At 37.9% G+C, this 25636-nt stretch overlaps 1 protein-coding gene across 1 annotated transcript in view; it reads right to left on the minus strand.

Annotated features, from left to right (window-relative positions):
- The window catches only part of PARD3B (par-3 family cell polarity regulator beta), a 1186757-nt gene that overhangs the window by 678545 nt on the left and 482576 nt on the right, over window positions 1–25636 (minus strand). The gene's annotated exons all lie outside the window — the stretch shown is intronic.

Raw genomic sequence — 25636 nt, forward strand, 5'->3', positions numbered from 1 at the left:
TAGTTAAAAATCTTATGAAACTAAATAATACCATTCTTAGAGATATAAAAATATGTAGTCAAATTATACAAAAAATTAAAGGAATGGTTACTTGAGATAAAAGTGAAATAGATGGGATTGGCAAGGAAACTTTAAAGATAAGGGGTAATGTCCATCTTTTCAAATCAGGTGTTAGGTCAATGTGGTGCTCACTGCATTTTTACACTTCATACCTAACACACAATTTTTAAAAAAGTTATTATACTGTTAAATCTTCTCAAGACTTGACAAGTGAAGTAATTTTCAGTGGCTTCTAAGAAATTGTCTTGGCTCCTTACTTAGCTTTCATGGCCCTTACAGACCTGGTCTCTTAGTTTCCAGCCATCTCTCTCCATACTTCTGTCCCATTTTACATTCCTATGGCAGTCCTACTTGGTACTTTTCATTTCCTTGAATATACAATACTACTCATTTAGTCTAGAATATTATTTACAATTTCACTAGGCTAGTCAATGCCTTAAGTCCTCTGAGAAACCTTCCCAGAATCACCATTCCCCAGCTCGTAAGAGAACCTTTGCTGAGTTCCCAAAGCAGGCTATATTTACCTTCTCATTACACTTAATCTTTTATTGCTACCATTGTCTGGTTTTCCCATAATAGGCTATATGTGTGGTGACAGCAAAAATCATTGCTAATTTGCCCATTGTTAAGTTTACCAGATAACACACTGCCTGGAATATAGGTAGCATATGATAAATATTCCTTGGTGAATAAATGAACAAACAGATAAATTCGTTTTTGTAGCAGCCCATTCCTTCCATTTATGCAGGAGACATATGAGATGTGGGTTCGGTCTTCTGGTGGGGAAGATCCTCTGGAAGAGGAAATGGCAAGCCACTCCAGTATTCTTGCCTGGATAATCCCATGGACAGAAGAGCTTGGTGAGCTATAGTCCATCAGGTTGCAAAGAGCGGACACGACTGAAGTGACCTAGCACACATGCACGCATTCCTTTCACTAGTGAAAGTGTTAGTTGCTCAGTCATGTCCAAGTCTTTGTGACCCCAACAACTATAGCCCATCAGGCTCCTCTGTCCATGGGATTCTCCAGGCAAGAGTGGGTAGCCATTCCCTTCTCCACTGGATCTTCCTGACCCAGGGACTGAACCTGGGTCTTCTGCATTACAGGCAGATTCTTTATAGTGTGAGCCACCAAGGAAGTACTAACTGTTAGGTCTATTCCACTACTGGATAGACCTAATAGTTAAGGAAATTATTTCTTATACAGAATCTGCCCCTATCTCTCTGCAACTTCACTCAGATCACACTAGGCTAGAACTGCCATCACAGATCAAGGTACATAATTGATGATTATGAAATGGCCTCAGATGAAGAGTCAAGAGATCTATCTTCGAGTACAGAAAGAAAAGTCATCCATCGACAATGAATGTATAATTTCCTTGTGCTATACAGTAGTACCTTGTTGTTCATCTATTTTATATATGGTAGTTTCAATCTGCTAATCTCAAACTCCTAATTTATCCTTACTCCTGCTTTTTTCACTTTTGGTAACCATAAGTTGGTTTTCTATGTCAGTGAGTTTCTATTGTATAAACAAGATAATTTGCAGCATATTTTAGATTCCACATATAATTTATGTTGTATGGTATTTGTCTTTCAATGTCTGACTCAATAAAATTATCTCTAAGTCCATCCATATTGCTGCAAATGACATTATTTCATTCTTTCTTTATGGCTGAGTAGTATTCCATTGTGTCTCAGGTGATTTGGGGTCTCAGATTCAAGATTAAAATACAAGACAATGTATAATCAATTCTGTAGAAATAAACAGAGGTAACTGCTACTTTCAGCTGTTCAGTCATTAAATTGTGTCCAGCTCTTCTCGACTCCATGGACTGCAGGACACCACTGTCATTCGCTATCTCCTGGAGTTTGTTCAAACTCTTATCCATCGATTTAGTGATGCCATTCAACAATCTCATCTTCTGTCACCCCTTCTCCTGCTGCCCTCAATATTCCTCAGCATCTCACGTCTTCCTAATGAGTCTGCTCTGCACATCAGGTGGCCAAAATATTGCAGCTTCAGCTTCACTATCAGTACTTCCAATGAATATTCAGAGTTGATTTCCTTTAGGATTGACTGCTTTGACCTCCTTGCTTTCCAAGACCACAATTCAAAAGCAACAATTCTTTGGCACTCAGCCCAACTCTCACATCTGTAATGACTACTGGAAAAAAAACACAGCTTTGACTATATGGACCTTTGTCAGCAAAGTGATGTTTTTGCTTTTTAATATGCTGTCTAAATTTGTCATAACTTTTCTTCCAAGGGAGCAAGGTGAATTTTACTAAAACTTTAAAAAAGAATTAATGCCAATCTTTCTCAAACTCTTCCCAAGAAAATCAAAGTGAACAGAACATTCCTAAACTAATTTTACAAGGTCAGTATTATCCTGATACCAAAACCAGAAAAGGACACTACTTGAAAGAAAACTATAGGCCAATATTCCTAATGAATGTAGGTGCAAAAATTCTCAATAAAAGAAAAAGCAAACTGAATTCAGCAGCTCATTAAAAGAATCATTGACCATGATGAAATGGGATTTATCCCTGGGATGCAAGGATGGTTAAACATACACAAATGTGATATAACATTAATAGAATGAAAGAATCATATGATCATCTCGAAAGACACAGAAAAAGCATTTGACAAAATTCAACAACCATTCATCATAAAAACCTTTAAATTAGGCAAAGAAGGAATAGATAATAATAAAGGCTCTATATGAGACATCTATAGCCAACACCATGCTCAATGTTAACTATAATTTTTTACTGGACATTAGGTGTTCTCTCTTTCTCTCTCTCCCACAGCGCCAGAATTTCTGCTAATCACTTCTTTACCTGAACTCTTCTTCCTTTCCATTTCAACAATCTCTCTTCTTTCTTTCTAGTCTTTTAAAAACCAGTTTTTGAATTAACAAAGAGACAAATCTATGAAGTCCCCAGAAATAGGCTAATGGAATGAAACCATTTCCCTCTATGGGGATCATAGATAATGTTTCCAGCTTTTCCTGACATGTGCTTAACATTTTTGTTGAATGAAAAGCATTGAAATACGATTAAGATTCCAACTTGAAAAGACTGAATGAAAAGGCCTCAGTCTTGGGACACTGAAAAAAAAAAAAAAACCAAAAGAAAACAAGAGAGAGATGAAAATATATTGATAGGCTCTTTATTTAATTTGTCCATGCATTCATACAGTGAAGACTGACTGACTTACTGTTATAGGCATTGTTTCACAGGTTAAAGATACAGCAGTGATCAAAACACACAACATCCCAGAATTCAAGCAATATACCTTCTGGAAAGAGGTGAAAACAAATACATGAATGAGTATGTGTCACCTTTATAATCTGTGTTCTAAAACTGCAGACAAGTCTTTTCTTTGACAATGATAATACTGTGGATGAAATATTCTTGATAAAATACATATTTTATCCATCAATGAACATTCCTTTGTGGGGATACTCTCAGAATTCAAGGGAAAATATCTTTCAATGATTTTATTCCCAGAGAAAATATTAGTCTTTGAATTTACATGTCACTCTGGGGCAACATTTTAAAAACAAACTTACCTGAAAATTAATTGCCTTCATTTTACTAGTAAGTGCTTTTATTTTATTTTTTCTTTTTGGATATTTCAAAAGGGTACTTTCATAGTCTATATTTCTTCAAAGTCAATGCTATTCTCTTGTTGCAAGGAAAAGCACCTTTGGTAGTTGTATTAAGTTTTACAATAGGACACAAGAGTGCCATTTAATACACCGAGCCAGTACTATTTAGCAACCTTACAACTGAGTCCCTAACACACCTGGGAAATTTGATTCAGCACCCGCACTATTGTTTTAGAATTTCTTCCCAAAGGACACATTTTCTGCAGGTAATGAGAAAAATACCTTGAAGAGAGAGAGAGCTTTCAAATTTTGAGGAACTGCACTTAGGGAGATACACAACAAATGACTGTTGAGAATCTTATCTCTTGTGTTAAAATTTTGCTCCTGCATTTTATGGCAGGAACTAAAATGTTGGCAGAGAGATGGGAGAAGGCTGTCCATCAAGTTGTCTGTCAAATCACCCAAGAAAAGGTCATTCCAATGACAATTATTCTTCACCTGCTATTATATTAAGAATTTTTACCAGAAAGGTTTTTTAAACTTCACAGAATACCTAAGAAACTGAACAATCTTATCTATGAAGTTAAAAAAAATCACTTTAGAAGGTTAATAAGAATATACATAATATTAATTGCACACTTTAGAAACAGAAACATGCTAAAGATAGTAATTAATCGCTGGATGATCTCCTTTTACTCAGAAATAGTTATCTGAGACCCACAAGAAAGGAAAGTCACCATTCAATGGGTTGTCATACTAGTCTTTACATGTAGTTTGATGTATTACAAAACTAGATTTAGGAGCTCAAAGACAGGTTAATATGATTTATAATAGAGAAAGTGATGATTATTACAAATTAATAATTGCCAATGCTTAAATAAATCACAATTTAGGGCTGACTTAGGCTATCCATACACTTCAAAGTTCCATAGACACGTTTTAAAGAACAATGATTCAGAAGTTTATCTTGAGGCCATTATTCCCTGTGTACTTTGCTGACATATATCTGAAGCCTCTGAGGCCGTTTAAGCCAGCAATGGCACCTGCCAGCGCTTAGTGAAATAAAGGAATCCAGGAACACCTGATTTGCCAACAGAATTCCCTGTCAAAGTTAGCAAAAGACACGTTATACCTGGTATGTCCACGAAGGTCTCCAGCCTATGGCCCCAGTTATGCCCTTTTCAATACAATCCAGTTACTTCTCCACTCCATGCACCCTCTGTCTATCACAGGTACACCTCCCAAACTCTTCTCAGATATTCCCTTGAAATGAAGTCAGTTTGGCACATGGGGATGCATCACTTGCTTCTACTTCCTTCAAGTGACTTGTTTATATATATATTATGCATGAGAAAGGTCTTCTGTTACTGAACTAAGACAGGGGAGTAGACAGTTCAGTTACATCAAGACTTTCTTCCCCCATTTAGTCAATCCAACCATGTTCATATTGATGGTGCATGACATGAATGCAACCATTGTGAAATTTCTTCCTCTTTTCTCACCAGTTCTTGGTGTATTGTGCATACTCCCTTGTGCTCAATGATTTCACATATTCACAATCAACTGTGAAACCTGTCTTTCCAATACAATATACCAATAGTGTCTACTCAACCACTTAGGCTTTAGGTTTGGTGTCCAAGTTCATTGAGATTATCATTCCTCAGAAAGATGGGCATTAGGAACTGTCTAATTTTGCTATATGGGCTTTGATGTATGATGTCAAAGAAAGTTGAGAGAGATGACAAGAGGGAAGAAAGAAAGGAGGGGGACAGAAAGAGGATGGAAGGGAAGGAGAGAGAAAAAAATAGGAAAAGAAGGCTTGAAAGGAAAAAAAAAAAAAGAAGAAAGGGAAATTAGAGAAGGAGGGAGATTTAGGCAGAGAGTTCTTAATCTGGTAGCCTACAGTATCATCCCTGGTTCTGGGGACAATGCCTAAAACTGCTACTAGATGTTCCAAATACTGTAGAGAAGCTTTTCTTGGTGTTGGAGCTGTGGAGAATTGTTTGTTTGAACACTTGGTAAAATAAGACACTACAAAAGTCCCGTGGGGTAAGGATGGAGCAAAAGTAGGAAGATTCTTTTCCTCATTGGTTAGTCCAAGCTTCCAGACATCACTTCTACTAGCTTGTATAGGGCTCTCAGTTTATGGATCCACACCACTAAACCCGCCGTCTAAATGTATAACTGGATGAAAGGGAGACATTCTCACACTTGTAATGCAGAAATGGTCCTTTTCTTTCTAATCACATCAGAGTCCTCAATAGTAAGCCCATCCTCCAAGTTCCAGGCCCACTCCATTTCCTGCTACTCAATTAAACATGTCCCAGAAAAACTGAAAACTCACATATCCACTAGCATCACTTTTTGGCTTACCTGTTACACATATTTATCTTTAATATTAATGTTATTCATACTAAATATAGAAAGAGAACTTCCACCACTCCCAGGGCCCTGGCTACAACTGATATAAATTTGAAGCACCATGAAATCATTTTTCTACATCTTCCCTTGAGTCTTATCCAATTTTAATTCCATTCCATCCTCGATGTGAAACTCCAACAATTTCAGTGATAAAGTAGTAGCATTTATACATCAAAAATATGTGAAAACTATTTTAATTATTCTCAACTGACAAATGAGAAGATTGAAAAATCTTGACTGATATTAATACATTTAACAAAGATCTATTAATACTTGTCCAATTATGTGAGTTAAGATCTATGAAAAGGAAACGTATCTTTTATTAACTCTTTTGTCAGTTTGGCCATTACACTGTAAATACAATGAAAATTTTCTCAGATCCAGAAAAAAGTTAAGTAATTATGATTGAGATGCTTAATGGGTAGTAAAACACCTGAATATTTTCTCCACACAGGCTGAATTTTCTCCTCCAAATTATCAACTATATCCTTTGGTTGAATTGAATAATATTAGACTTTGACTTTACTATATTTTTACTTTCCTTAAAAACAACTAACTTCCTCCCTTGCCATCTTACTTTTCCCCTCCATCCATACAACACACACACACACGCATTTTTGGATGTATTCTTTTACCAAAACCTCAATCTGAAACTTCATGAATTTTAGCCCACAATACACACTCAATTGATTGGATCATGGTACAGAAATAGCAAATATATTTGCTTAAGATTCAATAACATCAATATTGTTTCAGAATGAAACTAACAAAGAAGGAAATTCCTATGTAATGCCTAACAGTCATTAGACCCAACAACCAGATGGACAGTCAAAAATGCATTGCTCTGTCTGAATTCCTCAGTATCAACCCCTCCAGTTTCAAGTCAGTGCTCAACCTGAAGTAATAACCTTATGGAAAATACTCAAGCTGTGTCTACTTACACTAAGTCAGGTGGAAAATGGAGGCAATTATCCAGATAATTCAAGCAAAACAGACAAAAAGTATCCCCATTGTTTTATACATCAGGTGAAATATTTTTAGTTGTTCTAGATTTAGATAATTGCAACCAGAATCATTATAGACACACACAATTTGAAAATCTTCCCTTAAGTAGAATCAAACACACAAACAAATAAAAATACAAGCCCTATGGAGTATATTACAATTCATAAAACAGATTAATGTTCATTGCATACAGTGACTAATTTCTTTCCAGGTCTCCAGTGATTTAAGCCCTGAGTACACATACAGAGTCTATTTGCTACTTAATTGTTATTCACCAGCTACTACTAATGCGAAGTCACTTCAGTCGTGTCCGACTCTGTGTGACCCCATAGACAGAAGCCCACCAGGCTCCCCCGTCCCTGGGATTCTCCAGGCAAGAACACCGGAGTGGGTTGCCATTTCCTTCTCCAGTGTGTGAAAGTGAAAAGTGAAAGTGAAGTCGCTCAGTCGTGTCCAACCCATAGCGACCCCATGGACTGAAGCCTACCAGGCTCCTCCATCCATGGGATTTTCTAGGCAAGAGTACTGGAGTGGCTTGCCATTGCCTTCTCCAATTCATCATCTACAGGCAATGTTAAAGTTCTTCCCCCAATTCAACAGGTTTAATTAGAAAACCTTTTCTTCTCTCTTCCAAACACCTAATTGAAATCCTCAAGCTTGGTTTTCAATACTGTGAGTAGTGAGATGAATTGGCATTGGTGTGGATTATGAACCAGCACTCATGATTCATGAAAGCTGTCATGGTGAAAGCTGAGACATGTCACCAAGACCCTGCCCTGGTGTGCCTAACTTGGTGGATCTGGGGGGACTGTGCAATTGTTCTCAGAGCTGACCTTGGTCAGTCATTCCTGAGCCTCCCACCTATGTCTGTGAATTGGAGAAAAGAGAGTGAGCAACCCCTCCAAGTAGCTGACCGGTATGTTTCAAAGCAATTCCTTACCACTAATAAGTAATTTTGCAAATGATTTATCTTTAAAATATAGAGTGGTTTCAAGTTTCTCTAATAATGGTCCTCATACTTCTTGCCTACTGTTCTTTCAGTTGTCAAGCCATGTCGAACTCTTCATGACCCCATGGACTGCCTCACACCAGGCCTCCCTATCCCTCACCATCTCCCAGAGTTTGCCCAAGTTCATGTAGATTTCATTGGTGATGCCATCCAATCATTTCATCCTCTGTTGCCCTCTTGTCCTTATGCCTTCAGTCTTTCCCAGCATCAGGGTCTTTTCTAATGAGTCAGCTGTTCGCAAAAGGTGGCCAAAGTATTGAAGCTTTATCCTCAACATCAGTAGTTCCAATGAGCATTCAGGGTTGATTCCCTTTAAAGAGCGACTGCTTTGATCTCTGCTGTCCAAGGAGATCTTCTTGCTTACTGCTGCTGCTAAGTCACTTCAGTCATGTCCGACTCTGTGCGACCCCACAGATGGCAGCCCACCAGGCTCCTCCATCACTGGGATTCTCCAGGCAAGAATACTGGAGTAGGTTGTCATGTCCTTCTCCATCTTGCTTACTATTTGTATCCTAATGCCCACCCCTCCATTTAAAATGTTTTATAATATACGTATGCATGTGTGTGTTTATAAGTTTCAGGTGTACAACTTAGTTCAACATCTGTATACACTAAAAAGTGATCAGCCTGGGATTTGCTAAGTGTTCAATAAATATTTGTTAAATGAATGAATTTTCAATAGCCATTCTTATTTTCAATATCTATACCCGCCTGCCCCATCAACTTTAGCTAGGATCTCTCACCACCCCACCAGTGGAAGATAAGGAGATCAACAAGCCTACACATTCTATTTTGTGTGTTTCTTCTATGATGTTTTGTCATTTTTGTTGTTGCAACAGTTACATCAACCTCATTGCTGTAACGCACTCCATTGTATGAATACACCAGGATTTATTTACCATTTTATCATGTGAGTGGTTTTCACTTGGTGACTATCAGGTTAGGAATGCTGTGATGTCTTTTGCTGAATAAATGTGCTCTTTTCTGCTGAGAATTACCTAGTTTACAATTAGAATCACACTTGATCTTAGCCAAAAGGCCGAGAAGCGATACAATTAGAATCACAGAGTCTAGGTGCAACTTTAGCGGATACTACTAAACAGTTTTCCAAAATGTTGAACCAATTTAACTTCAAGTTAGTAGTGTCTGAAAGTTTTAGTTACTCTACAGCCTCACTAACATTTGATATCGTCTTTCTCATTTTAGTACTTTCTGGTAGATTTAAACGGTGTTCTTCCATTAAAGATATTTATCAAAACCACGCTTTTATTTTGGATTTTAAACTTATAAAAAGCTGTAAAGACTGTAGAGAGAATATCCAGTTTCTATGTTAACGTTTTTTGTAACTATGATACCTATGTCAAAACTAGTAAGTTATCATTGGTGTGTGACTATTAACTAAGTTAGGACTTCATTTCGATTTCACCAGTTTTCCAACTATTTTTGGTGTTGTTGTTTCAGGGTCAATTCAGGATACCACATTTTTGTTCGAGTCAAGTTTCCTCTGATCTGGCAAAGTTTTTCAGTTTTCCTTTGTTGTTCATAACTTTGGCAGTTGTGAAAAGAACTGCTCAGACATTTTGTAGAAAGCCCCCAATTTAGGTTTGTCTAACGTGTTTCTCAAGGTTAGGCTGGAGTTACAGATTTGGGGGAAGAGCAGCAAGACAGTGAAATGCTTTCATCATATCATATCAGGAAAAACGAACTCAGTTGATTTCTCCCTGGTGATGGTAATCTTGATCAGTTGGTTCAGGTAGTATTGGCCAGGTTTCACTGTACACATTAATTTTCTTTTTCCATATCCAATCCTGGAAGTGAGTCACCAAGCCCAGCCCATGTACAAAGCGCAGTTATCTACATATATTACTTACAGAACTCTTCTGTAAAAAAGATTTGTAACTTCCCACCTCTACCACCTTTAGTTATTCAATTATCTATTTCTACCACAATAGACTTATGTAAAATTATTTTATGTTTTGGATTATAAGCCAATACTATACAATTTATTTTGATGTCAAATTTGCAATGTAGTCTTAATGTGCTTTTCTATGAAGATTAATGAAGTTGAACATCCTTTTTTGTATATTCACTGGTTATTCATTTTATGAAGTGCCTATTAGAGTTCTTTTCCATTTTTCTATTGAGTTGTCTGTTCTATCATTTTGGTGAGTTCTTCATATACTCTGGGCATGGCTCTTTGTTAGATATTACATATTACAAATGTCTTCTCAGAGTCTACGGTTTTTCTTTTTCACTCTTATAATGGTATCTTTTCACTAATAGAAGTTCTTTTAGTCAGTCAGTTCAGTCGCTCAGTCATGTCCGACTCTTTGTGACCCCATGAACTGCAGCACGCCAGGCCTCCCTGTCCATCATCAACTCCCAGAGTTTACCCAAACTCATATCCATTGAGTCGGTGATGCGATCCAACTGTCTCATCCTCTGTCGTCCCCTTCTCCTCCTGCCTTCAATGTTTCCCAACATCAGGGTCTTTTCAAATGAGTCAGCTCTTCGCATCAGGTGGCCAAAATATTTGAGTTTCAGGTTCAGGATCAATCCTTCCAATGAACACCCGGGACTGATTTCCTTTAGGATGGACTGGTTGGATCCAGGGGACTCTCAAGAGTCTTCTCCAATACCACAGTTCAAAAGCATCAATTCTTCTGCATTCAGCTTTCTTTATAGTCCAACTCTCACATCCATACATGACTACTGGAAAACCATAGCCTTGACTAGATGGACCTTGGTTGGCAAAGTAATGTCTCTGCTTTTTAATATGCTGTCTAGGTTGGTCATAACTTTCCTTCCAAGGAGTAAGCGTCTTTTAATTTCATGGCTGCAGTCACCATCTGCAGTGATTTTGGAGCCAAAAAAATAAAGTCAGCCACTATTTCCACATCTAATTGCCATGAAGTGATGGGACCGGATGCCATGATCTTAGTTTTCTGAATGTTGAGCTTTAAGCCAACTTTTTCACTGTCCTCTTTCACTTTCATCAAGAAGTTCTTTAACAAAATCCAACTCAACAAAATTATTCTTATGGCTAGCATTTATGTCCTATTTCACAAATAAGCCTAATTCCAAAGCTATGCATAGTTCCATTTCCCCTATGCTGTCTTCCATAGTTCGTGTTTTTTTTTCTCCTGTTCCTTAATATTTAAGTCTACAACCTGTCTAGCATTGAACTTTTATAAACTGTGAGGTTGGGATTAATGTTTTCTATACAGCTGATGATCCCTTCCCCACTGCAGAACAGTGTCAAATCAGATATAAAGCAAATGGCTGTATCTGTGAGGGTCTGTTGCTGGAAATTTTATTCTATGCCATTCATCTGTCTTTGTGCCAAACCACACTGACTCAATTACTATAACTTTATAAATCTTGATATCTGGTAATCTTGATATCCTCTCATTTATTATTCTTCTCCAAGGATGTCTTGTTAATTCTATCCAAGTGTCATCTTTTCAGTTGTTGTCCCTTAAATATCTGGTCACTGCTGGTTGTCCACTCATATTTCTCAATACAACTGGTTAAGAACAAGCAGCTTCACTTTTTCTTAAAAATACGTGGGCCTTTCCTGAACAAAGGTCTCTTCTGAATTAGGCAAGTGACATGATAAAGGATGTTTACTGACAGGTATTTAACAAACCCGCATAAGAAGCAGGCAGGCAGGTTGTCTACCTCTACCCCAGGTATTTTCTCAAAGCCAAAAGAAGGAAGGCTTTCCTCTAGGGTAGCCTGAAGTGCAAGTCATCTGTTCATCTGATTCTTTTCATTTTCCTTTTCCCCCTTTCCATTTCTAGTGTTTTTATTAAGCTCTGCTCCCCACCTTTATTTTTACCTCTACTGTCATTTGTATGAAAGTTCGGAAAGAGACATGAAAAAACTGTTAATATATTCAATCCACTTCTTTTGTAAACTGAAAGCTGATGTGCATTACTAATTGTGTTCCAAAGGTAGTAGAATTATAGTCAGCACAACAGAAATCTTACATAGAGGGAGACACTGCATTTCAGGGTGTTGTAGACAGAAATATCACCATGCTATGTCTCAGTTCAAAAGAAAATGATGAGAATTATGGCACTGAATTGTGAACACCTTGATGAAAAACAGTAGATTTGAATGATTTCTATATTCCAGTAGCTAAGTTCCGTGCCAAATATATAATCAACTTTTCCTTAATTTTCTAGCATTATTCATGCACCCCAGCATCTTACAAAAAATTAGCTCAGTTCAGTTCAGGTGCTAAGTCATGTCTGACTCTTTGAGACACCATGGACTGCAGCACGCCAGGCTTTCCTCTCCATCACCAACTCCCTGGAGCTTGCTGAAACTCATGTCCATTGAGTCAGTGATGCCATCCAACCATCTCATCCTTTGTCTTCTCCTCTTTTGTTCTTCTTCAGCAAAAAGTCAGCTCAGATGTACACAGATTAAGTATTTGTGTTGGGTGATAATCATGATGATGTCTGGAGCCACTTCTTGGTCTCCTTAGCCCTGTTCTGGCCCCAGAAGGTTGACTTCTACTCAGCAACTCAGTGAATCACACAGACCAGTTGCCCTTTGGCTACCTGTAGGGTTTGGCCATGAGGAAGGACCAGCAGAAAAGGACCAGTAGGAAGAGGGGGATCTGAGGATGTTTATTCCCCTCTCTGTCAGCTCCACCCTTGAAAGTTGTGACTGGACAAGCTTAGGGAATAGGTACTGATCCTGTAAAACCTCTATCGCACATCAGGGGTTCTTACCAAATTGGTAAATTGTCTCTTTTTTCAGGCCTGGGATGATAAGAATGCTCAGTTTTTTTCAGAATTTGAGTGCCTCCCTTTCATAAATAATCCAATTATTAAATTCTCTCAATTATACCTTTGAGCATTTAATCTGTTTCCTGCTGGCACCCCAACACATATAGTACTCTAGGTCAGTTGGATGAGGGTAACAGCATCAAAAATGTATTCTTATTCCCTTGTGTAAAAGTACTGTCAAACATGAAGAGCATGCAATTCTAAAAGAAAATCCTTATGAACAATATGCTGCATCAGGGTGAGAATATGAAAGTAAGTTCTCGAGTTCAGTAAGGATAAAAAAGAATCAAAGCAGTTACCCTGCTACAAATCTCTAAAAATAAGCCAAAGGTATTATTTGAAAACTTTGAAGCAATTATATTACTCTGATTAACATCCGTGGGTATTGTTTTCACTGCAACAGACCATTTTACCATTTATCTTGTAAGCCTGAAGAGAGGAAAATCTCATTTAATTTTGTGGCTCAGAGAAAGGCATAAGATGACCAGAATCTATGTTTATAAAAAAAAAAAAAGACAGAATATAGAGTTATGGGTTGAAAGTGAAAAATGAGAAAAAAGAAGAACAAAGGGCCAGATCAAAATATCAGTTACATAAGGACAAGGAGATTTTGTTCCAAATGATCAATAATAAATATAATGATAAAAACATTAATAATGACTAGTATTTACCACTTACATGACAGGCACTATTCTAAGTGTTTTATTTTTACATACATATGAGTGCTTTTGATGCTCCCAACAACTCCATTAGGCACTGCTAATATTATCCATTTTACAGATGAGAAGACTGAAGCATGGTGATGTTAAATACTTGCCTATGATCACCCAGCTTGCAAGGGCAGAAGTATATCTGACTTATGTAGTCTTGCTCCATGACTTCTACTCTTAATTTCCACACTATATGTTATAAAATGATTCCCCAGTGGCTCGGCAGTAAAGAATCTGCCTGCAATGCAGAAGCCACAGGATATGCAGGTTCAATCCCTGTGCTGGCTGGGATGATCCCCTGGAGGAGGGCATGGCAACCCACTCCATTTTGGAGAAGGAAATGGTAACCTACTCCAGTATTCTTGCCTGGGAAATCTCCTGGACAGAGGAGCCTGGCAGACTACAGTCCACGGGATCACAAAAGACTGAGTGACTAAACAACAACATATAGTCTATATCCTTTTCCATTCCTTGTGTTTTCTGTTTTGGTCTTTTTTTTCTGGAAATAATGCACTGCCTACTTGCTTACTTAAGATATTCAATCAAATTTATTAGGTTACATTTTTAATACTGAGAAAACAATTATTTTTCAGAAGATATGAATTATAGACAAGAATTTTGCTTAACCTCACATAACTTTTCACATTATAAAGACAGATTATTACACACAACTTATGACAGCTACCAAACAAATGCTAAAATACTATTTTTTAAAACAGACCACTAAGAAAGCAGTCAAGGAAGGTCTTTTAAAGAAAATTTTTTAGTCAGTTTTAAAAGAGGTCTGAAAAGGAAAACAAACAAACAACCAACAACACAAAACTCATTCTATAAACTTCTTTAATGAAATCTTACAACATGGTCAAATTGTTTCTTCTCAATACAATCCACAATGTAGAAAGATTCATGGATAGGACAATTGTGTTTAGACAATTTGAACACTCACCTGGAGAATGGCATTCTGAGTCATAAAATAAACAGACTGAAAACAGAACTTCCTTAAACTTTCTGCATCATGTACATAAATTAGGCTGAGGAATAGCCTATAGATTGGGAGAAGAAAAGATTACTGTGGGGGCCTAATCAGTAATTTATGTGGTCATCAGTGAAAAAGAAAGAGTGGATCTATGAACTCTACTTTCTGGCTCCAGCATATCTAATTCTTCTGACTGTGAATTAGCTCAACTCGCCAGGGAAGAAGTTTGGTCTCCAACATCGCTATCTAGAATTAAATTAGTACATTTGACTAGAGTGTCTTTGACGAGAAGGATAGATGAATGGGTAGATAAATAAATATTTATCCATTGACCCATTAATGAGACCTCCGAGACCTCACTTGAGCAGCTCAGGACATGTTTGGTGGTAGTGGAAAGACCGGGAGCCAAAATATTTCTGGTCATCTAATAGAAGATAAAGCTAGCACTGCCCAAAATATAGAGTCAATAAAAAGGGTCACAACATAGACTACAAACCTGAAGTCATATTATCTCCATGAAACTATCAACCAAAGACTCAAACAAAAGACAATTAACCAAGCTATAAGGAGATATCCCACATGACTAATGGCACACACAGAAGCTTTTGTGCACATCTAAATTGACTTATACCATATGTATTTTCTCAACTGTATGGTTTTATAACTGCATGTCCTGTGTTACTATAACTGTTGCAAATTATAAAAATGGAAACCTAACCAAGCTGGAATCAAGACTGCTGGGAGAAATATCAATAACCTCAGATATGCAGATGACACCACCCTTATGGCGGAAAGAGAAGAACTAAAGAGCCTCTTGATGAAAGTGAAAGAGGAGAGTGAAAAAGTTGGCTTAAAACTCAACATTCAGAAAACTAAGATCGTGGCATCTGGTCCCATCACTTCATGGCAAATAGATGGGGAAACAATGGAAACAGTGACAGACTTTATTTTCTTGAGCTCCAAAATCACTGCAGATGGTGACTGCAGCCATGAAATTAAAAGATGCTTGCTTCTTGGAAGAAAAGCTATGACCAACCTAGATAGCATATTAAAAATCAGAGACATTACTTTGCCAGCAAGGGTCTGTCTAGTCAAAGCTATGGTTTTTCCAGTAGTCATGTATGGATGTGACAGTTGAGTGCTGAAGAAATGATGCTTTTGAACTGTGGTGTTGGATAAGACTCTTGAGAGTCCCTTGGACAGCAAGGAGATCCAACCAGTCCATCCTAAAGGAGATCAGTCCTGAATATTCATCAGGACTGATTCTGAAGCTGAAACTCCAATACTTTGGCCACCTGATGTGAAGAACTGACTCACTGGAAAAGACCCTGATGTTGGGAAAGGTTGAAGGCAGGAGGACAAGTGGATGACAGAGGATGAGATGGTTGGATGGCATCAGCGACTTAATGGACATGAGAGTGAACAGGCTCCAGGGAGTTAGTGATCTACAGTGAAGCCTGGCGTGCTGCAGTCTATGGGGTCGCAAACAGTTAGACACGACTGAGCTACTGAACTGAACTGAACCAAGTAAAGAGACTCACTTAGTAAAATATCTTAAGTCAACTTAAGTCAGTCTCTCTTAAGTCAAGATTGTAAGCTACTTGAGAGTGAGTTTATGACTTGTTCTATTTTATATTATTCTGGTAGCCTAGTCTAATAATACGTTTCATCTTTTAGGCCAGGAATAAATAACTCTTGATTAACTGAAGTCAGTGACAGGCACACCACCATCTCCTGGAGCACTGGCATCAGACAGACTGATTTCCACTGCTATCCTCTTAAGTACGGTCATCTAAAAAGAGCAGATGTCGGTTGTGCAAATGCTGAACTCTCTGCCATAAGGGCAGTTAACTGTAATACCAAACTAAAGTCACAAGGTCAAAGGACATTATTCCTGAACTGTGACTAAAATAAGAACTTTGCCTCATGCTTTCAGATCTCTGGGGCAGAAAGTCTATTTGTTTTAAAAACATAAGGAGAGTTTAATTGATCATCACAATTATGCAGAACCAGATGACACAAAGCCATTCAACTTGCTGTTATCCACGCCATTTTTCAGAACAAATAGCGCAAAGAATATGGAAACACCATTTTTATCAACAGGATCAAGAAATATGACATTGAAGTAATGGCTTCTTTAATCAATATTATCTTAAAACATCAAATACAAGTGTTATGGTTTTAAATAGGTTGTGGTAAGGCAAAAACCTACTCTCACTTATTTTCCCTAATCATGGCATATTCTGTACACATGCATTAAGTAATCATAGTCAAGTCTTCCATATAAACAAAAAGAAAATAAGCAAGATGTACCACATAATTTCCTGTACTTTAATTTTGCACACAGGAAAAAAAAAAATACAAAGCCCCAAATTTCTTCCATCTGTTTGAGGAATTTAATGAAGAGTCTTATATTTCTACAGAAAAGCAATCAGAACTTTTCTGATATTTTATAAAGGTCACCTGCATTTTCTGATAGCTATCAAGATTTTCTCATTAAGCTTATGAACAAACAAAATGAGTACCATTTTGTATGTACCATATGATGGATGCATAATTTCAATGATAAATTGACAGGGTGTGGTGGTGATATCTGGGAGGTTGTCTTATTTTGTCTAGTAAACATTAAAAAAAGGGTAAACACAAGAGAGTTAGCTTTTCTTAAGGCAACTGCTAAGCAAAGGCTGTCACCTTTCCTTATCACCTTGGAAGTGAGAATGAACAGATCAAGCTGTTTCAGTATTTCCTACTTTCATCGGGCCAAATCAAGATCTTAGTAAAATTTCAGAACGGGTATAGGGCAAGGAAACAAACAAATGTGTGTATATTGGGTTGTAATTCATCATATGGCTTTATCAGATAAAGCAAATGAGAAAATCCTGAGCCAGTCATGAAACCGTGTCCAACTCTGAGTGACTTGTCCTTAAGATGGATCTTCTGTAAATAATTAAATTAGTGGGTTCCCCCCCCTACCCCGTCCATCTGGGCGGAAAGAGGGGAAAAAAAAGTGCATGTGAGCGCGTGGGCACACACACATACCCACACACAGAGAAAAAGTCCCAAAGTCTAAACCATATATTAAAATTGTTGGTGCAAAAAAAAACTTCACCATGTTTTAAATGGTTAGCAAGATTCTTGAATTTCTAATTGCAAAAGAAAATCAGCAGGGTTATTATAAATGATTTGCTTAAGTGTGATTAGAAATGTATGAGAAATGTAATCTATTTTATGGCCACAAAGATTTCTATTTATAAAAATCTGTGTCACATTGTTCAGAAATTTTTAATACAGATGAATAATTAGAAAGCATTCTGTGACAGACATGTGAAACCCAACTAGGCTCTAAAATGCAGCAGTTATATTGAGAGAATGAGGGTCATTCTTCTCGGCCCTGTGGACTGTCCCCGAGCACCTGAATAGCAGAGAGTTGAGAAGTGGTTATGAGCAAGGTAGAGTTGTAGCAAGGGTTGGGGAAGGGAGAAAAAGAAAAAGACTATGGATTTGTGTGTTGGGAAGCAGGAGGAGGAGGACTTTTTTATTATTATTATAAGGCCAAATCAAATATTACTTTATCAGTGGTCCATGGAACTACAAGGTGAGTATGACAGCATGGCTGAAAATGTTTTCACTAGTCAGGGACTAGGCCTCTGTAAACATAGTTTCACTGGGCTTACTATTAAAAGCAATCTGCAAAACAGGCTTGAAAACCCAGGGGTCTAATATCAAGCGAGCAGTAGGAAGGTGACCTTTCATTCCGTTTGTTTACGAGAGGATCTGCAGACTGTCTCAGTGTGGGCCCAGCATCAGCAAGAGGCCAAAGGGGAGATGGTGAACTCAATGGGGTTTTTTTGTTTGTTTGTTTTTTGAGGTCATATAATCAACTTAGAAAATACAGTCAGAAAAGAACAAGAAGGAAAGCTTGGTTTTTATGTACTCTCTTACATTTTGGGGATAAATGGCTAAATGCAAATTCCCTTTAACTTTTTTTTATTAGAGTACAGCCAACTTACTGCCAATTTAGGTACTGAATTTTGCCATTAGACATAGCACACAAAATTAAAGAAAAGAGACAGAAGGAGAACTGAGCAGCTGAAAAAAGGAAGACTAAAATTAAAAGATGAATTGGATAGAAAATAGAGAAAAATAAAAGTAGTTCTATTAGAATAATGATTTTTAAAAATATTCCTTGCTTAACATTTAATAATTCAATAAATAATGACTCACTTAAAACTTTCATAAGAATATAGAATAACTTTAAGCAAAACTCATATGCTATTTTTGCAAAATGCTATGAACTGATTGCTCATCTATGAAGTATGTTCCCATAGACCATTCATCTGTTGTTACTCAGAATGCAACGCCAGGCATATTGAAAACTTCATATTTCAACTATCACTCACATTTGTACTTCACTAACATAACAGAAATTATTCCTGTGTAGTAATTACCTTTTAATATTTGATAGCAGCTGCTTGTCTTTAGATACTGATTTAATTCTTTCATTTAACCAAATACCTCAGGCCCTTTCCAGAGTATTAAAATTAAAAAACAAAAAACTCAGTGTTTAATCCGACTTTCCCAGTACCACCTCCTTCTCCAGCAACTTTTCACCTACTCTTAAAACAAACTATAGTAAAACCCAAAACAACAGCAAAAGAATAATGGTGCCAGAAATGATTAGAACACTGTGACCTCCTTAGTTCTGATTTAGTTACCGTAATAGCAGAAAAGCATGCACACGCTTTCTAGACTACATGGCTATGACTGATTGATGATAGCCTGGCAAGGTTACCATAGCTAATTACAACATCATTCATCTAAGCCTACATGAGAAAAAATACCCAGCTCCCAGGGAAGACAAAAGAAGAGAAAAGAAAGCTATTCTATAGCTGTTAACTTTTGAATAATCAGCCCCAACAGGAAACAAATAGGATGAAACTCAGTGGCCAAATGATGACTTATGGATTCATCCAAGCAAATAACCTCAGTTCCCTGGTCATTTCAACTTGGGGTTTCATCACCCACAGCAGAGAGCTTCCAGTAACAAGGAACCCTCACAGACTTGGGTGCTTTGTAGTCAGAATTCAAAGGCTCCGGCAGAAGCACGGCCCAGCCCTGAGTTTTCATTCTGTGTGTGTGGTGTGACTGTGTTTGTCTAGGATCAGATGCCAATACTTAAACTCACATTATGGACACAGCAGCTACTTACACACTGCAGTCTAATTAAAGGAATAAACTTCCTCCTTCTTTATTTTCTTCCTGAAGCTCAGTGCCATAAAAGGATTTGGTTTCTTTAAAAAATCATACAAACGATCCCATATGTTTCCCTTATGCAGTAAATTAGCCAAAATCGGATAGAAAATGGCCACAATCTCCAACCTAATCTATGGCTATACCATATTATCTGGGAGCTACTGAAAGCAAAGAGAGGAGAACTCAATGTTTTGAAAATAATTGTATCATAACAAACATACAATCATAATTTTCATTTCGGTTTTGAAGCACAAACACACATGGAAACAATAAAGCATCTGAGGCACCTTTCGCTTTCAAGTCTGAAAGCAAGAATCACTTTCAAATAGCAAGTATCTCATCTTCAAAGTTTAACGTACAAGAGGAGAATAATGCTAATACTCGTTGCAACTCCAAATTTTAATCAGGTTGCTTTATATCTGGGTAATGTAGATCACAAGAGTGACAATAACAAAGTTTAAAGTACTTTTTATCCCGATACACTGTTTAATTGCATTACTAAAATAATTACAACTACAGAGAGATTTTCCCATGGAAGCTTAGTGCAAATTTCAGTCAAGAATACTGAGAAATGTTACCAAAAGTTCCAAAATAAAACTAGTAATTAACTGAGGCCATAGGGTAGAAATTGACAGGGGCATGGAGTCAGATTCAAATTCAGCTTGGAAATAATGAAACTCTTTTGGGATGGTCATAGCTCATTAGAGAAAGAAAGGTATATTTTATAGATGAGAAAACTATGGCCCAGGGAGCTCCAGTAGTGACACATAAAGAAGTAACACGTGTGTTCTTAGCTCAGAATATTCATGTCTATAGAATATCAAATGTGCCCTGGTTTATTCTTGGTTTGGAAAAATGCGATAAATGACTTGTCTGGACACAAAGATCAAGTACTGTAGTCTGGGACTGACTCCCTAACATTGGTTTTCAAGGGACAAAAATTGGGTCAACCTTAGACTACGGCCTCATGAGGTCTTTTGGTGAACAGCAGAAGGTCAGTTACCACTGATCATAAAGTCAGTATAAGGATTAGTAGATGAAAGGCTAAAACTCTTACTCTTCCAAACATCAAGTTAAGTGTCCTCAATAATTTGTCTTATTTGCAGATGGTTCTACATGAAAATACATGAAATGTCAAAAAGTAAAAAAGTATCCACAATATGGGGAACTACTCCCTAGGTGTCCCAAATATTAGCATATTTGTTTTAGTACAATTTCATCCCCTCAAATATACACACACACACACGCAAGCACATGTGTGAAAACACACACAGAGTGAAGGAACAGGAGAAAATTCATTTCTGACACAGAAGGTTTTACAAGTAATTTCCTTCCTCTTAATTTTCTAGTCTTTATTTCCTTATTAGTCTTTTTATTTACAGCTATTCACAGTATCTATTAATTAATTTATTGTTATTATTTTATTCTGTCCCTCCGTCCGTCCGTCCCGTCGCTCAGTCGTGTCCGACTCTTTGCGACCCCGTGGACTGTAGCCTACCAGGCTTCTCCGTCCATGGGATTCTCCAGGCAAGAATACTGGAGTGGGTTACCGTTTCCTTCTCCAGGGATCTTCCCGACCCAGGGATCGAACCCTGGTCTCCCGCATTGGAGGCAGACGCTTTTAACCTCTGAGCCACCAGGGTTATTACTCTATTTCAATTCGAAAATGACATAAGGTGTTACTGTATTTCATTTAGTATGAAAATAATCAGGTAATTGAAAGCTACAAAATTAATCTAAAAAAATGTCATGGAGCTGAAAGCCAAGAAACGTGTTATGGGTTCCAATTCTACTCTTTTAACCGACTAGTTATTTGACATCAGAGCACACACCAATCTCTCTAAGCTTTCAAATGGTCATTTGTAAAATAATACTAATTGTATAGGAAAGTGCTATTATGAAATTCTATAGAACTGTCTATTAGAAGACCAGCTTTTCACAAAAGTCTCTTTAAAAGGTGCTAACAATTCTTTTGAGTGAAGGTACGTTTCTTTGCTGTAAGACTTCTAAATGGTATTAGAATTCTCTATTGCCTACTCAACAGCCCTCTGCATCCCTTTCTGCCCTGTTAGCATAACCAATCATATGTGTTCAGAGAGTGAATGTGAATAAATTAGAATAGCATCCAGAACTTAAGTGCCCAATAAATATTACTAACTAGAATCAAATGTCTGCTGAAATTCTAAAATGTGTTAAGTACCATAGGGTTCTGCATATAAGACCTGGAAAATTCCTAAACTAGATGAAGTCTAAAGGACCCTATGGATATGATTCTTTGCTATTCTATCTGGTGTTTGTTTGACATTCCCTTTTATTAAATAGACTCTCAGGTTAGCAACCTGTAGTCTACACAGTAAAATGCACTGGTCAACTTCAGAAACATTAAAATTTTGAGGTGCTAGAAAGATTTTCTAGGTAGGGCTGAGTCAGAACTTAGTCATTTAGAATTACATTAGAAAATCCATTAGAAAATAAATGGTAGGAAATAATTTAGATGAATGAAGTTGGAATTATGTGGTTGCCCACTTGATTTAACATTTGTCTTACAAACTAAAAATTTTAATATATACCCCATTAGCTTACATAGGGTGCAAGACTATGAATTCCTTTCGGTCAGTAGAAAGTTTATTCATCTTTGTATCCCTTGTTGAAGAATTAAGAAATAGATTTATGGCACACTTACCATATCGTCTTAAAGATTTGGATGAGGTTTCACAAACAAAGTCATATTCATACCATTTCACCAAGTTGAAAAGATGCAAAAGGCTGAGAGCCAGGGAAGGAAATTCTAACTACAAAACAGAAGTTTGAAAGAAAGTAGCAAACAGTGAATGGCAAGCCGTTTGTGGGGTTTCCCAAGTGACTCAATGGTAAAGAATCCACCTGCCAATGTAGGAAACACAGGGGACACAGATTTGATCCCTGGGTTGGGAAGAACCCTGGAGGAGGAAATGGCACCCCACTCCAGTATTCTTGCCTAGAGAATCCCATGGACAGAGGAGCCTGGTGGTTTCCAGTCCACAGGGTTGCAAAAGAGTCAGACATGACAGTGACTAAAAACAACAACAAGTGGCTTCTGGTAGCTGTAGGTCAAAGTGACTGTGGAAGAGTGGCCAGTAATAAAAGTAGGGCAGAAAATGAGCGGCTGGATCTGTACGAGTCCCTGAAAACGAACTTTCTGCATGTTCTGTGTATAAGTTATTTCATCTTGGGAGATAAAGAAAAAAAGGTAGGGCCAACCACTGTCTGTATGTTTGTGAGGAAAGTTGTAAATCTTTCGTAGGATACTGTTGATGATGAACTTGTATTGGAAAAAGAGATATAAAAATTATACCGAATGTTGAGTACATTTTTATTTCAATATCAGTAAAACCTACGCTACTGGTGATTAACAATCACCAATAAAGAGAAGAATGTATCGATTCCCAATATCTGTTAAACTGTGTTTCTTTAAGTAAGAATAAGCACGTGAACCAATCATGGTTAAATTCCCCATTGTCAAGAATGGATCTCAAGAGTGAGAAAATGAGGGAGAATCAGCCCCACGTCTGTTGTACCAGCCTGGGCCAAGAAGTCCCATGAGAAGCAGAACCAGTTCCAGTAGCCTCTGAGAGGTGAGTAGGGAACAGTGAGGATGGGCTGGGGTTTGGCATTTTATTTGCCTTCTGTGATGATGAATACTTAGAACACACTTGCTACTCCTCCTCTGACTACAGCCCTCCCCCACTGCCCATTTCATCTTCTAAACAAGGTCTCAGGGTGGGCCTGGCAGTACAACCAGGCCACCTCTCAGAAGAGCTACTCATGGACCCTGCATCTGCTCCCAAGTAGAGCCCCCATTCCTCTGTGCCCAAGCCATAACCACACCCTGCCCTGAGGACAATGGCAACCCACTCCAGTACTCTTGCCTGGAAAATCCCATGGGTGGAGGAGCCTGGTAGGCTGTAGTCCATGGGGTCGCGAAGAGTCGGATACGACTGAGCGACTTCATTTTCACTTTTCACTTTCATGCATTGGAGAGGGAAATGGCAGCCCACTCCAGTGTTCTTGCCTGGAGAATCCCAGAGACGGCGGAGCCTGTGGGCTACCATCTATGGGGTCGCACAGAGTTGGACACAACTGAAGTGACTTAGCAGCAGCCCTGAGGACAGTGAAGGGAAAACAGAATGGACAGATACCAAAGCTGGTGGCTTTGCTTCTGTCTTTTATTTCTCTGAGAAACACAATGATCTTTTTTCTTTGTTGTCAAAATTCTAGAAATGTAAAGTGCAGAGTCTGAGAGAACCGTGAGAGTAGACAAGGGATGATTTCTTCATCATTCATCCCTGCCCAGATTTCACCATCTAATTCCAACGGACCATCTGCATCAGCTCGCTAACGAGTTTGGACACGGTCCTCCTCACAGTGGGAAGCTGCTGGAAGTTGTTTAAGCAGAGGAGTTATCTAATCAGTTTTTTGACTTAGGAAGGCCACTCTGGAGAGGCAGGAATTGAGGAAAGCAGGTGTGGTACAGAAAGAGGTCAGTTTGAGGCCTCTGAAGTATCATGAGCCTACTGCAGATCAGTGTGAAAGCTCTGGCCTGCTTCAATGCTCCTAGACATGAAGGCTGAAGAAAGTGTGGATGACAAGAAGAAAAAGGAGAAACAGAAGCAATCTCCACCATTTCAGACTGAATGGCTGGAAGGCAACACTGACCACCCAATAGTGAAGGCTGGCCAATTTCACCATTTCATTTATGACACTAAGTGAAATGGGATTTGACGCCAAGGGGTTAAGCATTCTCAGGATTTGGCCTATATTCACAAAATGACTCTAAGGAAGATTATATCAATATATTATTTTACAAATAGCATATGAAAGACAGCACAGCACAATTATTCCTGTCCTGGAACCAGCAAGGGTTCAAATGCTAAGTTTGCCACCTAACAACTATGAGACTTGGAGGAGTTATGTAACTGCTCAATGCCTGCTTCCTCATCTCTTAAATAAGGGAGATAATAGAATCCAACTTAGTATCGTGAGGCTCAAATAAGTTGTCAGGAGTACAGGGTTTAGAATACTTGGTGCACTGCCTTGAGGTCTGTGCCTAGAATATAATTACCACTGAATATATATTATTCTCTGTGTCTGATTCAAAATGAGTATTGAAGAAGCAGAAAGTCCACTTTCAAAGATATGGAATTTCAACTTGCTTTTCCTTCTACATTGAACATTGTATCGCTCAGATGGTTCAATAAAAGAAGTTGAAAAAACTAAAGAAAAATAACGTTTTTTTTTTTTTTTAACCTGAGAAAGCTCATAAGAGAAAGGTGAAAAAACAAACTCTCAGGCACAGGCAGTACTCTGAGGTTGAGACTTTTGAAGACCACAGAGCTTGCTTATAAATAGAATATTAAAACAAGCAACAGCAATTTTCTCCTTTCGTCTTCCCTTATTGCCTAATTTTCCTCCCATACTATTTGCATAATGGATAAAAAGGCATCCATTATGCAAATGAACGATAGGGCTGTGAGGTTGCTGAAGCCACAAACCTTGCTCCAGATGAAAAGAAGCTGCCACTAAGCCCTTCAATGTCTGCAGTCCAGCAGAAACTGCTCTGCTAGCTTGATTTCCAAAAGGTAGAGGGAAATTATGAAGATGACAGGCCATTCGTTTCTACTTGGTTTATTTAAAAAGGGGTACTATAGATGCTTTCCAGAAAATCAGTACAAAATACATAGATACTCCTTATCCTGGCATGTAAAATAAACTTTACAATATATTTTGTTTCAAATGACAAAAATT

The sequence above is a fragment of the Moschus berezovskii genome, chromosome 2 (genome assembly GCF_049115385.1).
Source record: "Moschus berezovskii isolate FMDL1 chromosome 2, NW_MosBer_1.0, whole genome shotgun sequence".
Taxonomy (NCBI): domain Eukaryota; kingdom Metazoa; phylum Chordata; class Mammalia; order Artiodactyla; family Moschidae; genus Moschus; species Moschus berezovskii.